The following is a 13138-nucleotide window of genomic DNA, read 5'->3' on the forward strand; positions in this document are numbered from 1 at the left end:
GGCCAATAACAGTGAAGGAACTTCTGCAACGGGCGTGAACTTCCTAATTCTGACCAACCAACAAACAAAAACCTGGAGACTGATGAATATGCACAGTATGGCTCCATTTATAGAAGTTCAAAAATATGCAAAACTAACAACGTGTTATTTAGGGGTGCGTCCAGAAGAGGTTAAACTTTAAAGAAAAGAAAGAGACCTACGATCACCAGGCAGCTTTTAAACCACCCTGGAGCCCTCTCCCAAGCCTTGGACCAAATGGAAACAATAAAGGTTTTTGCAGTGAAAAAAGAAAAAAAAAAAAAAAAAAAGGAAGGAAGGAAGGAAAGGGAGAGAGAGAAAGCTAGAAAGCAAGAAAAGAGAAAAGAAAGGGAGAGAGAGAAGAAAGCTAGAAAGCAAGAAAAGCAAGAGAAAAAGAAAGGAAAGAAAGAAAGAAACCAAAATCCATTGAAATAATAAAAAGTCTGGAAACCCGTGTCGATAGTAAGTCTCTGGTTTTGAGATTAGTGGATTTCTTTCTATTCCTGTCTTTGTTTCTCTCTCCCTCTCTCTTTCTCTCTCCCTGTTTCTCTCTCTCTCGACTCTGCTATATTTTTCAAGATTTCTAGGCTATTATATTTTTATAACAAACTTAAAAAAAAAAAGGCAAATGGATGTTCAAGTGAATCACCCCAAAATACCTTTACAAACCAAACGGGATAGTTTGGGTTCATTCGCTGTTTCCAGGTTTGATGCAGCCAGAAATTGTCCTTCCATTAGTAACCAAGGTTGAGGGTTAACTGCGACTCACCCTGATCAATCACGGATGTGGCTTGACTTTAGCTAAAGGTCTGATTAATTATACATGCATTCCTAATAAACTGAGATGATACAAGCACCCCAATTCACACCTGCCCGGTCCGTCCCAGTTCTTACAGACACATCGCTCCTTTTAACTCCCGGGCATGAATATTTTTGTTTCCGTGTGCGTTCACCAGACGCCTCGAAGGATGAAGCCCAATTCTTCCGCATCGGTCTGGGAGTTTCTCGTCGTGAGATCGTGTCTTTCGACGCACTGGAAACCTCAGGGCAGGATCCATGTTGTCTCCTTTGTCTCAGTGAGTGGTTTCCATTATTTTCACCAACTAAGATCTCCTTTATTAGTTTTCCATGAGCCCAATGCTTTTGAAAAATGTTGCCTATCAACAGATTCCATTGATCAGGTAGTAATAGATTGTTCTCGTACTGAGCGGCTAAGCAGAACTTGTACACACGTGGCGAGAAGTTACACTCTTCCCACCAAAAGTAAAGGGACTTGGAACTGGACTTTGTCCATACAGCCTTGCCGGGAGCAAATGTCTGGTTTAGATGTCCTAACTGACTGAAAATAGTTTATGGATACCACTGTGCCCATCACCCTTTCCTTCCTTCCTTCTTAGATCCTGGGGAGGCTGGGCTTCGAGAAACATTCCTCAGGACCAGCTTTCAGCTCCAGGAGAAGAGCAGAAGAGACGGGAACAGGGAGAGGACATTGCAAAATGTGGGGAACACCCGAGGTGGGTAACTTCATGGCTCTTACTCTATGGGTCAGTTGTGCCACAGACAGGCAGCAAAAACAGGATTCCAACCTCAGTGTCTTAGACCCCCAAGTCTTTGCTCCGTTTCAAAATGCTAGTGCATGGGGCGCCTGGCTGGCTCAGTCTGTGGAGCATGCAACCCTTGATCTTGGGGTTGTAAATTCGAGCCCCAATGAGGTGTCAAGATGACTTAAAAATAAAATATTTTTGATTGTTTAAAAATTTTTGTTTGTTAATGTATATATTTTAAAATTTTAATGTTTATTTGTTTTGGAGAGACAAAACACGAGCAGGGGAGGGGCAGAGAGAGAGAGAGGGGGGAATACAGAATCGGAAGCAGGCTCCAGGCTCCAGGCTCCGAGCTGTCAACACAGAGCCCAACGCGGGGCTCGAACTCACCAACCGTGAGATCATCACCCGAGCCGAAGTCGGGCGTTTAACCGACTGAGCCACCCAGGCACCCCCCCTAACATTCCTTAATTAAAAAAATAAAATAGGGACCCCCGGGTGGCTCAGTCAGTTAAGCATCCGACTTTGACTCAGGTGATGATCTCACGACTGGTGAGTTTGAGCCCCTCATCGGGCTCTGTGCTGACAGCTCGGAGCCTGGAGCCTGCTTTGCATTCTGTGTCTCCCTCTCTCTCTGCTCCTCCCCCTCTCACACTCTCTCTCTCACTCTCTCTCTCTCTCAAAAATAAGTAAACGTTTAAAAAAATTAAAAATAAATAAATAAACAAACAAACAAACATCCTCGTGCAACCCACACATACATCACAATTTATTTTATTTTTTTTTTTAATTTTTTTTCAACGTTTTTATTTTTATTTTTGGGACAGAGAGAGACAGAGCATGAACAGGGGAGGGGCAGAGAGAGAGGGAGACACAGAATCGGAAACAGGCTCCAGGCTCCGAGCCATCAGCCCAGAGCCTGACGCGGGGCTCGAACTCACGGACCGCGAGATCGTGACCTGGCTGAAGTCGGACGCTTAACCGACTGCGCCACCCAGGCGCCCCATCACAATTTATTTTATACGGAGGTGTACAGACAGCTCGACAGAGAAAGGATAATCCTTTCAACAAATAGTGCTGGAACAAGTGCATGTTCATGTCCCCCCGAAAAACTTCCTTCCACATCCCATCCTATACACAGAAATTAACTCAATCACACACTTAAATGTAATCATGTAGGTCAACTATAAAACCAAAAGCTATAAGGCTTCTAGGAGAAAACCTTTGTGACCTTGAGTTAGGCGAAGATATCTTAGGTACGCCACCAAAACCAAACTTCATGAAAAGCCAAATCGATAAATTGGACTTCATCAAAATTTCAAAAAGAAAGAAAGAAAGAAAAAACCCTCTTGGTTCTAGAAGGTAACTCTTTTTTTTTTTTTTTTAATGTTTATTTATTTTTGAGAGACAGAGAGAGACAGCGGGAGAGGGCAGAGAGAGAGAGAGGGAGACCCAGAATCCGAAGCAGGCTCCAGGCTCTGAGCTGTCAGCACAGAGCCCCATGCAGGGCTCGAACTCACAGACTGTGAGATCACGACCTGAGCCGAAGTCGGACGCTTCACCGACTGAGCCCCCCAGCCGCCCCTCTAGAAGGTAACTTGTAAGGCAATGAACAGAACAGCCACAGACTGGGAGGAAAAATTTATAAATCACGTATCTCACAAAGGACTTGTACCCAAAATACATAAAGAAGTCTCAAAACGCAATAACAAGAACACTAACATCCCTCTCCCTCCAAAATGGGAGAAAAAATTGAACAGACATTTCGCCAAAGAAGAGGTACAGGTGGCACATAAGCCCATGAAAAGACACCATCATTAGAGCAGCGCAAGTTAAAATCACAGAGATACCACTACGCACAGATGAGAATGGCTCAAATTAAAAAGCCTGACCGTATCTAGTTTCGGCAAGACTGCAGAAAAACCAGAGCTCTCTTACAGCTGATGGAAATGAAACATGTTACAATCACTTCAGGAAAACAGTTTGTCAGTTTCTTTCCTTCTCTCTTTTTCTTTCTTTCTTTCTTTCTTTCGTTCTTTCTTTCTTTCTTTCTTTCTTTTTCTTTCTTTCTTTTCTTTCTTTCTTTCTTTCTCTTTCTTTCTTTTCTTTCTTTCTTTCTTTCTCTTTCTTTATTTCTTTCCCTTCCTTCCTTCCTTCCTTCCTTCCTTCCTTCCTTCCTTCCTTCCTTTCTTTTTAAATGTTTATTTATTTTTGAGAGAGAGAGAGACAGAGCACTGGCAGGGGAGGGGCAGAGAAGGCAGATTCTTAAAAAGTTCAACACAACCCCAATCCTTGGTATTCACCGAAGAAAAAAGAAAGCATCCATCCACATAACAACTTGGCCACAGATATTCACAGCGGCTTTATTTGTAATAGCCTAAAACTTGAAACAACGTAAATGTCCATCAACAGGTGAATGGATAAACTGTGATATATCCGTATGACGGAAGAATATTACTCAGCCATAAAAAAGAACAGACAACTGATCGTGCTACACTTACATCTCAAAATAAGTACGCTGAATGAAAGGAGCCAGATGAAAAAAGAATACATACTATATAATTCCATTTGTACAAAGTTTTAGGAGATGCAAACTAATCTATAGCGACAGAAAGCGGATCAGCGGTTGGAAGAGGGGTGAGCATGAGAGAGAGAGTTCAAGGAAATTGGGGGGTGGGGGGGTGATAGGTATGTTCACTACACCCAATGTGGGGCTCAAACTCACAACCCGGAGATCAAGTGTGGCATTCCCTTCCAACTGAGCCAGCCAGGCGCCCCGGTGTTTATTACTTTAACTGTAGTGACAATTTAACGGGAGAAGATGTATTTCAAAACGTGAAAATGTGGGGCGCCTGGGTGGCTCAGTCGGTTGAGCGTCCGACTTCGGCTCAGGTCAGGTCATGATCTCGCGGTCCGTGAGTTCTAGCCCCGCGTCAGGCTCTGGGCTGATGGGCTCAGAGCCTGGAGCCTGCTTCCGATTCTGTGTCTCCCTCTCTCTCTGCCCCTTCCCCGTTCATGCTCTGTCTCTCTCTGTCTCAAAAATAAATAAACGTTAAAAAAAAAAAAAACCGTCAAAATGTGCCCTTTGGTTTTTCTAGATTTTTTCTTTTTCTTTCTTAAAGTTTACATGTTCATTTTGAGAGAGAGAGCAAGAGTGTCTGTGTGTGCAAGCGTGAGCAAGAGGGCAGGGGAGGGGCAGAGAGGAAGGGAGAGAATCCCAAGCAGGCTCTGTGCTGATATCTAGGAGCCCAGCTCGGGCTCAGTCTCACAAACCGTGAGATCATGACCTCGCTAAAATCAGGAGTCGGGCGGTTACCCGACCGAGCCACCCAGGCACTCCAAGATTTTTTTATTTTTAATTAGTCTATATGTTCAACGTGGGGCTTGACCTCACAACTGCGAGATCGAGACTCACATGCTCCACTGACGAAGCCAGCCAGGCACCCCTCACACTGTGCACTTTATTTTTTTTTTTTAATTTTTTTTAATGTTTCTTTATTTTTGAGACAGAGAGAGACAGAGCATGAACGGGGGAGGGTCAGAGAGAGAGGGAGACACAGAATCTGAAACAGGCTCCGGGCTCTGAGCCGTCAGCACAGAGCCCGATGCGGGGCTCGAACCCACGGACCGCGAGATCATGACCTGGGCTGAAGTCGGACGCTCAACCGACTGAGCCACCCAGGCGCCCCTGTGCGCTTTAAATTAAATATATGCAGTTAATTATGTGTCAGTTATACCTGGATAGCACTGGGGCGAATTGGAAAATGAGCGTTTTATATTTTAGTTATAAAAAGGAAAATAGAGGGGCGCCTGGTTGGCTCAATCGGTTACATGCCTGACTTCAGCTCAGGTCATGATCTCCCAGCTTGTGAGTTTCAGCCCCGTGTCAGGCTCTGTGCTGACAGTCTGGAACCTGCTTCAGATTCTGTGTCTCGTCTCTGCCCCGCTCCTGCTCACACTCTGTCTCTCTCTCTCTCTCTCTCTCAAAAATAAACATTAATTTTTTTTTTTTTTTAAAAAGAGGAAAATCGTAACTCTACAGCGTGAAAATCTCCATCACTCATGGGCAGGTAGACATTTTGATCCTCTAAGTGCAATCCCTTAGCAAGGACACACTTTAAGATTTTTTTATGTTCATTTGTTTGTTTGTTTTTGAGAGAGAGATGAGAGCAAGTGGGGAAGGGGCAGAGAGAGAGAGGGAGAGAGAATCCCAAGCAGGGTTCCCACCCTGTCACCACAGAGCCTGATGCGGGGCTCGAACTCACAAATCGTTGAGATCATGACCTGAGCGGACACCAAGAGTCGGTTGCTTAACTGGCTGAGCCACCCAGACACCCCAAAAGGACACACTTTAAATTGTATAGTATGCTGGCCACCCTGCATAACCCGAATTTCATCTGGAAGAGAGATCAGACAAAGCCAAATTAAGAAACGTTCAATAACACAACGAATTTCTACTCTCTGAAATGTCAGTATCACGAAAGACAAAGAAAGGCTGAGAAATTGAAGGAAAATAAAGAGACATGACAATGAAATGCGATACATGATCCTGGGGTGAATCTGACAACGAAGGGAAAATAAAATACCCCAGAAGACACTATTGGGACAATTGAAAAAATTGCAATACGGACTATATGCTTTAAACCAATGTTAAACTTGTTGAATCTCATGATTTACTTATTGCTGTTATGTGTGCGAATATCCTTGTTCTTAGGAAATACACGTGGAATTATTAAGTGGTAAAGAAACATGACATGTATAACCTATGTTCACATGTTCAGAAAAAAATAATGGAATGATACCACAAAAGTGGCAAATTGCTAAAAGTTGATGAATCTGTGGGTATATTGGAGTTGTCTGTATTATTTTTGCAACTTCCAGCACAGAGCCCGACTGGGGCTCAATCCCACAACCCTGGGACCATGACCTGAGCCAAAACCAAGAGTGGGATGCTCAACTGAGCCCCGGTTTTAAATTATTTCAAAATAAAAGCTTTAAAAAAAATCTCCAGAGTCATTACATCAGAGTCTTTGGGAATGGCACTGAGGCATTGGGATTTTTTTTTTTTTAAGTAGGCACCACACCCAACATGGGGCTCGAACTCACAGCCCTGAGATCAAGAGTCACATACCCTATGAACTCAGCCAGCCAGGCACCCCGAGGTATTGGGGTTTTAAAAAGCTTTCCAGGCCAGGGTGCCAGATTTGGCAAATAACAGGGCAGGATGTGCAGTTAAGTTTTGTAGAAAATATATCTGAGAGAGAGAGAGAGAGTGCAAGTGGGGGAGAGGGGCAAAGGGAGAGACAGGATCTTAGTCTCCATGCTCAGTGCAAAGCCCAACATCGGACTCAATCCCGTGACCCTGGGATCATGGTCTGAGCTGAAATCAAGAGTCGGAGGCTCAACCCTATGAGCCACTCAAGCTCCCCAAATCTGAATTTCAGATAAACAACAATTTAAAAACTTATTTTAGGTGAGGTGCGCGGGTGGCTCAGTTGGTCAAGCGTCTCACTCTTGGTTTTGGCTCAGGTCGTGATCTCACGGTTCAAGCCCCGCATCGGGCTCTGTGCTGACAGCACAGAGCCTGGAGGCTGCTTGGGATTCTGTGTCCCTCTCTCTGCCCCTCCCCTGCTTGCTCTCTTTCAAAAATAAATAATAAATAAACATTAAAAAATTAAAAACAACAACAAACCACTTTTTTTTTTTTTTGGTGTAAGTATGTCCCAAGCAGTATTTTCTGCCTAAAAAGCAAGTACAGGCTTGGAATCCAACTCATTTTGATGTCTGTACTCTGCTGGGTCTTTGTGGAATATCAGGGAAATTACTTGCTTTGCCTGTCTTCAGGATGCAAAATCATCTCAGTTCTCAATAAGTAGATATTAAATTTTTTTTTTCACGTTTATTCATTTTTGGGATAGAGAGAGACAGAGCATGAACGGGGGAGGGGCAGAGAGAGAGGGAGACACAGAATTGGAAACAGGCTCCAGGCTCTGAGCCATCAGCCCAGAGCCCGACGCGCGGCTCGAACTCACGGACCGCGAGATCGTGACCTGGCTGAAGTCGGACGCTTAACCGACTGCGCCACCCAGGCGCCCCGCATAAGTAGATCTTAAATGGCCAGAGTTTACGGCCATGAAAAGAAATGCTTCGTGAATCTGGTTGGTCTCTGTGACCAATAGCATAAAGCTGGTGGGATAGCATGCCATTTCTGAGTTTCACCTAGGCTGTCATTTTAAGTGTGTGACTTTGCTCTGGGGGAAGAAGCGCAGAGAGGTCCACACGGGGAGGCGCTGAAGCCTTCTGTCTACAGTCGCTGCAACAAGCTTGGAAGGTGTTGGAAGGTGATCTAAGGCCCCAGGGTTCTGGGGGTGTCAGCGACTCCACTGACAGCTGACCTCAACTTTATGAAAGACCCTCAGCTAGAACCACCCAACTAAGCCACCGCCAGAGTCCTGATCCTCAGAAACGGTGAGAGGTCAACCGTCTGTGGCTTTGAACTGTTAGAGTTTGGGGGCGCCTGGCTGGCTGAGTGGGTGGAGCGTGAGACTCTTGATCTCAGGGTTGTTGAGTTTGAGCCCCACGTTGGGTGTAGAGACTGCTTACAAATAAAATCTTTAGGGGCACTTGGGTGATTCAGTCGTTCAAGTGTCCGACTCCGGCTGGTCACGATCTCACGGTCCGTGGGTCCCAACCCCACGTCGGGCTCCGGGCTGACAGCTCGGAGCCTGGAGCCTGCTTCGGATTCTGTGTCTCCCTCTCTCTCGGCCCCTCCCCGACCCGTGCTCAGTCTCTCTCTCTCTCTCAAAATAAATACATAGATACATAAATAAATAAAAATAAAAAATAAACTAAGGTTTGGAGTAATTTGTTCCCCTGCAAAAGATCAGGAATGTATCAACATACAAGGTAACACAATGTATCTGCTCAGTAGACATGTTTCCCAAATCAATTCTCTGAGGCAGGAATCATGACATTCTCCATTTTCCAGAAAGCTGATCCGAAGCACCTTTGATTTAGTTGCTCTAAACCACCCTGCTGCTAGCCTAGGCGGGTCTGTCTCCACAGCCCTCACCCCTAACAGGCGGATGTCATGAACCTTCCCTGCGCCAGGCGAAGGGCCGAGTCGGCCTGGATTTGTTATTCCGTCTTACTGAATTCTCGCCATTAGAGTGAGGTGGAGATCTTTCCAGAGAATGCCACCTGCCAACACTGGCAGGATGCCTTCAGGCGAACCAGACATCAATGCCACACTTGCCCACGGGGTAGGGAGGACCGATTCTGTTTTTGTTTGGGGTGGGGGGGGTGGCGGCGGCTGTTCGTGTGCTTTTGAAGGAGGCTCTATGCCCCACTGTGGGGCTTGAACTCACCACCCTGAGATCAACCCTGCTGAGCCAGCCAGGCGCTCCTGGATTCTCCCGTCTTATCTCCAGTTCCGAGATGGGCAGACGAAAGCTCCGCCCGGATAAGGGCTTTGCCCAAAGCCAGACCTCACCTGGGGAGGGGCGGGCGGCTGGAATGCCCCCTCTCCGCCCCACAGGCTCCTCCCTAATCTACTTAAAGAAGGGTGTGATTGGTTGGTGGCTGAGGTTATAGAGGGCTCGCCCCTCACCTAGCCCAGGAATGGGGGGGGGGGGGGCTCGCTGGGGACCCTGGAAGTTGTCCCCCTGCAGGGAAAACGAAGGGCAGGCCCTCTCTTCTCACCCCCTCACCTCCCTCCCCCCTGGAATGTGCTCCCACCTGGGGCAGAGAAAGGGTCAGGAATGCAGCTTTCTCTGGGAGGCCCAGCCCTTTGGCTTTTCATCCTAAAAACACCTCCAGCTTTTCCCTCTCTTCCTGGGGGCGGGGGGGGGGGGGGATGAGAGCCTTGTGGCCCCCCCACCCCCCACTCCCCAGTTCTGCCTCTTCGCCGCGCCGCCGCAGCTCTCCTCCCACTGATTAGGCTGCGACTACTAAGGGCTGAGCCCTTTTTTGACCAAGGCAGACAAAAGAGAGCCTTTGAAAACAGCAAGAGGGATTGGGGTCGGCATTGAGAGGGACTTCCAAACGGCTTCCTTATAGCAGCTGGCCAAGAGAGGCGGTAGGTAGCACATTCCCTGTTTTTAACGAAGACTTTTATTTTATTTATTTAAAGTTTAGTTACCTATTTTGAGAGAGAGCATGAGCAGGGGAGGGGCGGAGAGAGAGGGAGACAAGAGAATCCCAAGCAGGCTCCGCGAGGGCAGGGCGGAGCCGGGACGCGGGGCTTGAACTCACGCACCCCGAGATCACGACCCGAGCCGAAGTCAAGAGAGTCAGAGGCTGACCGACGGAGCCACCCAGGCGCCCCTTTATTTATTTATTTATTTTCATCAAAGTCTAGTTCAGATATTGGCCTGGGGTGTATGGCATAGTGACCTGACAATTATAATCCATTAAAAATCGCTCACCGCCGTAAGGGTGGTTAACCTATCTGTCATCATGCCAGGGTATTACGATCTCCTGGACCAAGTATCTTCTTTCTCGAAGATTCCTCCGGCAAAGGACCTATCTTGACCGGAGTGGTACCGGGGCTGGCGTGCACAGACATGTTTGGGCCCACGACCGCGCTCGAGAGGTGACTGGGGAGGCAAGGCGCAGAGCACATGGCTCAGCAAAGCTTGCGTCTCTGTCTCCTCTGCAGGAGAGGAAGTATAAATCTGCCACCTGGTGTAAGAGAGATCAGAGAGGGATATCTGCTTTCTGAGTCAGCCCATGAGCTTGAAGCCCGAGTCGACCTCTGAGGCGGAGTCCCTGGCAGGGAGGCTACAACCAGCCCTCTGAGTCACCCTGGCCTGGCTGTGGTGCTGGGCCTGGAATGTCCGCTGTGGCCCTTGGGCTGTGGGGGGGGTTGGAGGGTTGGGGGGCGGGGGTGAGTCACCACCTTCCAGTTTTTCTTGCTGGAAAAGCCGGCAACCCCCAAAGCCTCTCTGCTGCTCGGGTTCTCATCCTGGGGCCTCAATCCAGAATCAGGAGGCTCTGGGGAGCAGGACCCTGGGTTCTCTTGCAACAATACTGCCATTATCCCTTCCTGTGCTGATTCCCTGGCTTCTATGAGTCCTTAGGACCCCCCCCCCCAAAAACATGCACACACACACCCGCTCTCCACCTGTCTGGGCCATTGGCCTTTGTAGCCGGGCTTCTGCCTTCCCGTCCCCTGTGACCTCTCTGACCCCCCACATCCTGGAAAGTTTCCCCAGTGGACTGAGGGTCTGCCACGTCCAGGGTCCCCCTCCCTGTCCCCACGGCTGCACTGTGCTGGAATCTGCACCCTCGGGCACTTATCGTGCGTGGACGGGCTGGTGGGGTTGCAGGGGATTGACTGAACTATTTTTGATCAAGTTCAGCAGTCTCTGATCCCCGGAAACGCGGAAGGCCACCTTTTCCATTCTCCAACCTCCCAATATGCCCTGGGTTGGGGGCTGGGGGTCTCCCTGGGCATCTGGCATCTTCTCTGATCTCCTCCTCTGGCCCTCCCTACATTCCTTCCTCCCCCAGGGCCCAGGGCACATTCTCTCTAGTCTGTCCACTGCCTGAGAGCCAAAGATCAAAGGGAAACAGGTTGGGGGTCCCCTCCAAGACGGGGTGACGTGCGGGTTTGAGGCACAACTGGCCTTCGGAGGAGCCTGGCCCCCAAACTAATCCCCAGAGAACCAGGCAGTGACTTAGGGCTGCCAGGACCCATCCCAGAACCCTCAAGTCTTGTTGGGCATTAGACCTAGGGGTCCCAGGGAATGATGTTCACCCTTCCTGGATACCTTGTGCCTCCAGGCAGGGGTGCCCAGGTTTTGACACACACCCTTCCGAGCGAGCCCATCAACTGTTGCTCAACAGGAAACAGGATCACAAGCACCCCCACATCCCCTCTGGAGGCCAGATCTGAAATGATGCCTAATCTCTCCCCATTGAGAGCCGGGAGATGGAATTTGCAGAGCTTGCCGGGAGAGAAGTTCTTCTCGACGGTGAAACATAGGCGGCGGGTGGGCGAGGTTTCTAGGGAGCAGAGACGAGTTGCTCCCCTAGTCCAGTTACCCCCTCGTCCCACACAAGCACTTAACTTCACGCTGGAGCTGCTTCCCGGCTGCACAGTTTACCTGGAAAGGAAAGTGGCCTTTATCAGCCGAGCCTGGAGCTAATAGGCAGGGCACGAGCTTGGTTGTTTGGGGTTCAAAGTACCACGGCGAGCGGAGAAGGAAGAGCCTAGGAAGGAGGCCTTGGGGGTCTGCCCCAAATGCAGTGTCTGCCCTGCCCCTTCGAGCCTGAGCCCTGAAGACAGAGCCATGTGCTTAGTGCTTGGAGAGAGTCAGAGGCAGCTCCTTCAGGATGACCCTTAGCCTCACTCCGGAAGCTTCTGTGGGATGGGGAACAGGTAGCCTTTGGTTCATACTCCTGATCTCAGAGAGCCCCCCCCCCCCCCAGGTCTGATCAGGGAGACAAAGCCATGCCCTGGTGAGCCCTCCAGCCTGACAGGGACAGCATACCCTCAGATCCCCCAGTCTGATGGCAGAGACAGAACCACAGACTTCTCTTGTATAGGGCATTCTCTTGTGTAGGGCATTTGAGGAGAGAGGCTTGGATATCATAACTTTTTTTTTTTTTAGGATTTATTTTATATTTTAGAGAGAGAGTATGTGAGCAGGGGGAGAGGGGCAGGGTGGGGAGGGAGAGGGAGAGAGAGAATCCCAAGCAGGCTCCACGCTGTCAGCGTAGAGCCTGGGAGGGGCTCCAACTCACGGACCATGAAATCATGACCGGAGTCGAAATCGGGAGTTGGACGCTCAACCAACTGAGCCACCCAGGCGCCCCAATAAATCTTTACAGATAGAATTGTAGCTGCCCGCCTTCCCTCGAGTTCCCAAGGGGTAAATGTGCCTCTTTCCCCACCCCACCCCCCTGCCTCTACCCTGCCCCTACGGAGGAAGGCAGCTTGGCTGTAAGTTTGTGGTTCCCGGCTACCCCAGGAACCCCCCATTCTTCGTGTCCCCTCAACGGTCTCACTCTCCAGCCCTTTCCCCCAGCCAGCTGGGATATCCCCCTAGATTTCGCAGCGGGGACATCGCTTCACTGCCAAAGCTGTGGGCCACTATCCGGGGCCGGGGTTCAAAGGACTGTGCCCCGCTCTCTCTGATCCAGGGGCGGCCTGTGGCCTGTGGGAGCGGTCCTACCCCAGGCAATGCCACCCTACCCAAGTGTGCCCTCACCCAGGGCATCCCTTCTGAGAGCACCTGTAAAGGAAGTGGGGCGGGAAGAATACAGGGCCCCGTGCCCAGAAGTGGGGGCGGGGGGAGAAGAAAGGGGACCCTTAAGGTAGCCTGCCGTCTGAGGCAGCCGAGATACCCAAATGTTAATCATCGATTAGCACAGTTCAGGTGGAAAGGGCAGCTTTATTACGCGTAAAATGGACTTAATGTGGCAGGAGCTGCGGACTTAATTTTTTGAGATAAGATGCTTTTAGGCTAATCAGCAGGTGTGCGATGCCTGGATATAAAGGGGCTACCGCCGACTCTCTTGAGAGAGGCTCCAAAGGTCCAGAAGGTGGGAGGAAGCAATCCCTGCCCTGT

The sequence above is a fragment of the Puma concolor genome, chromosome E1, assembly GCF_028749965.1.
Source record: "Puma concolor isolate L17-30 chromosome E1, mPumCon1.1.hap2, whole genome shotgun sequence".
Taxonomy (NCBI): Eukaryota; Metazoa; Chordata; class Mammalia; order Carnivora; family Felidae; genus Puma; species Puma concolor.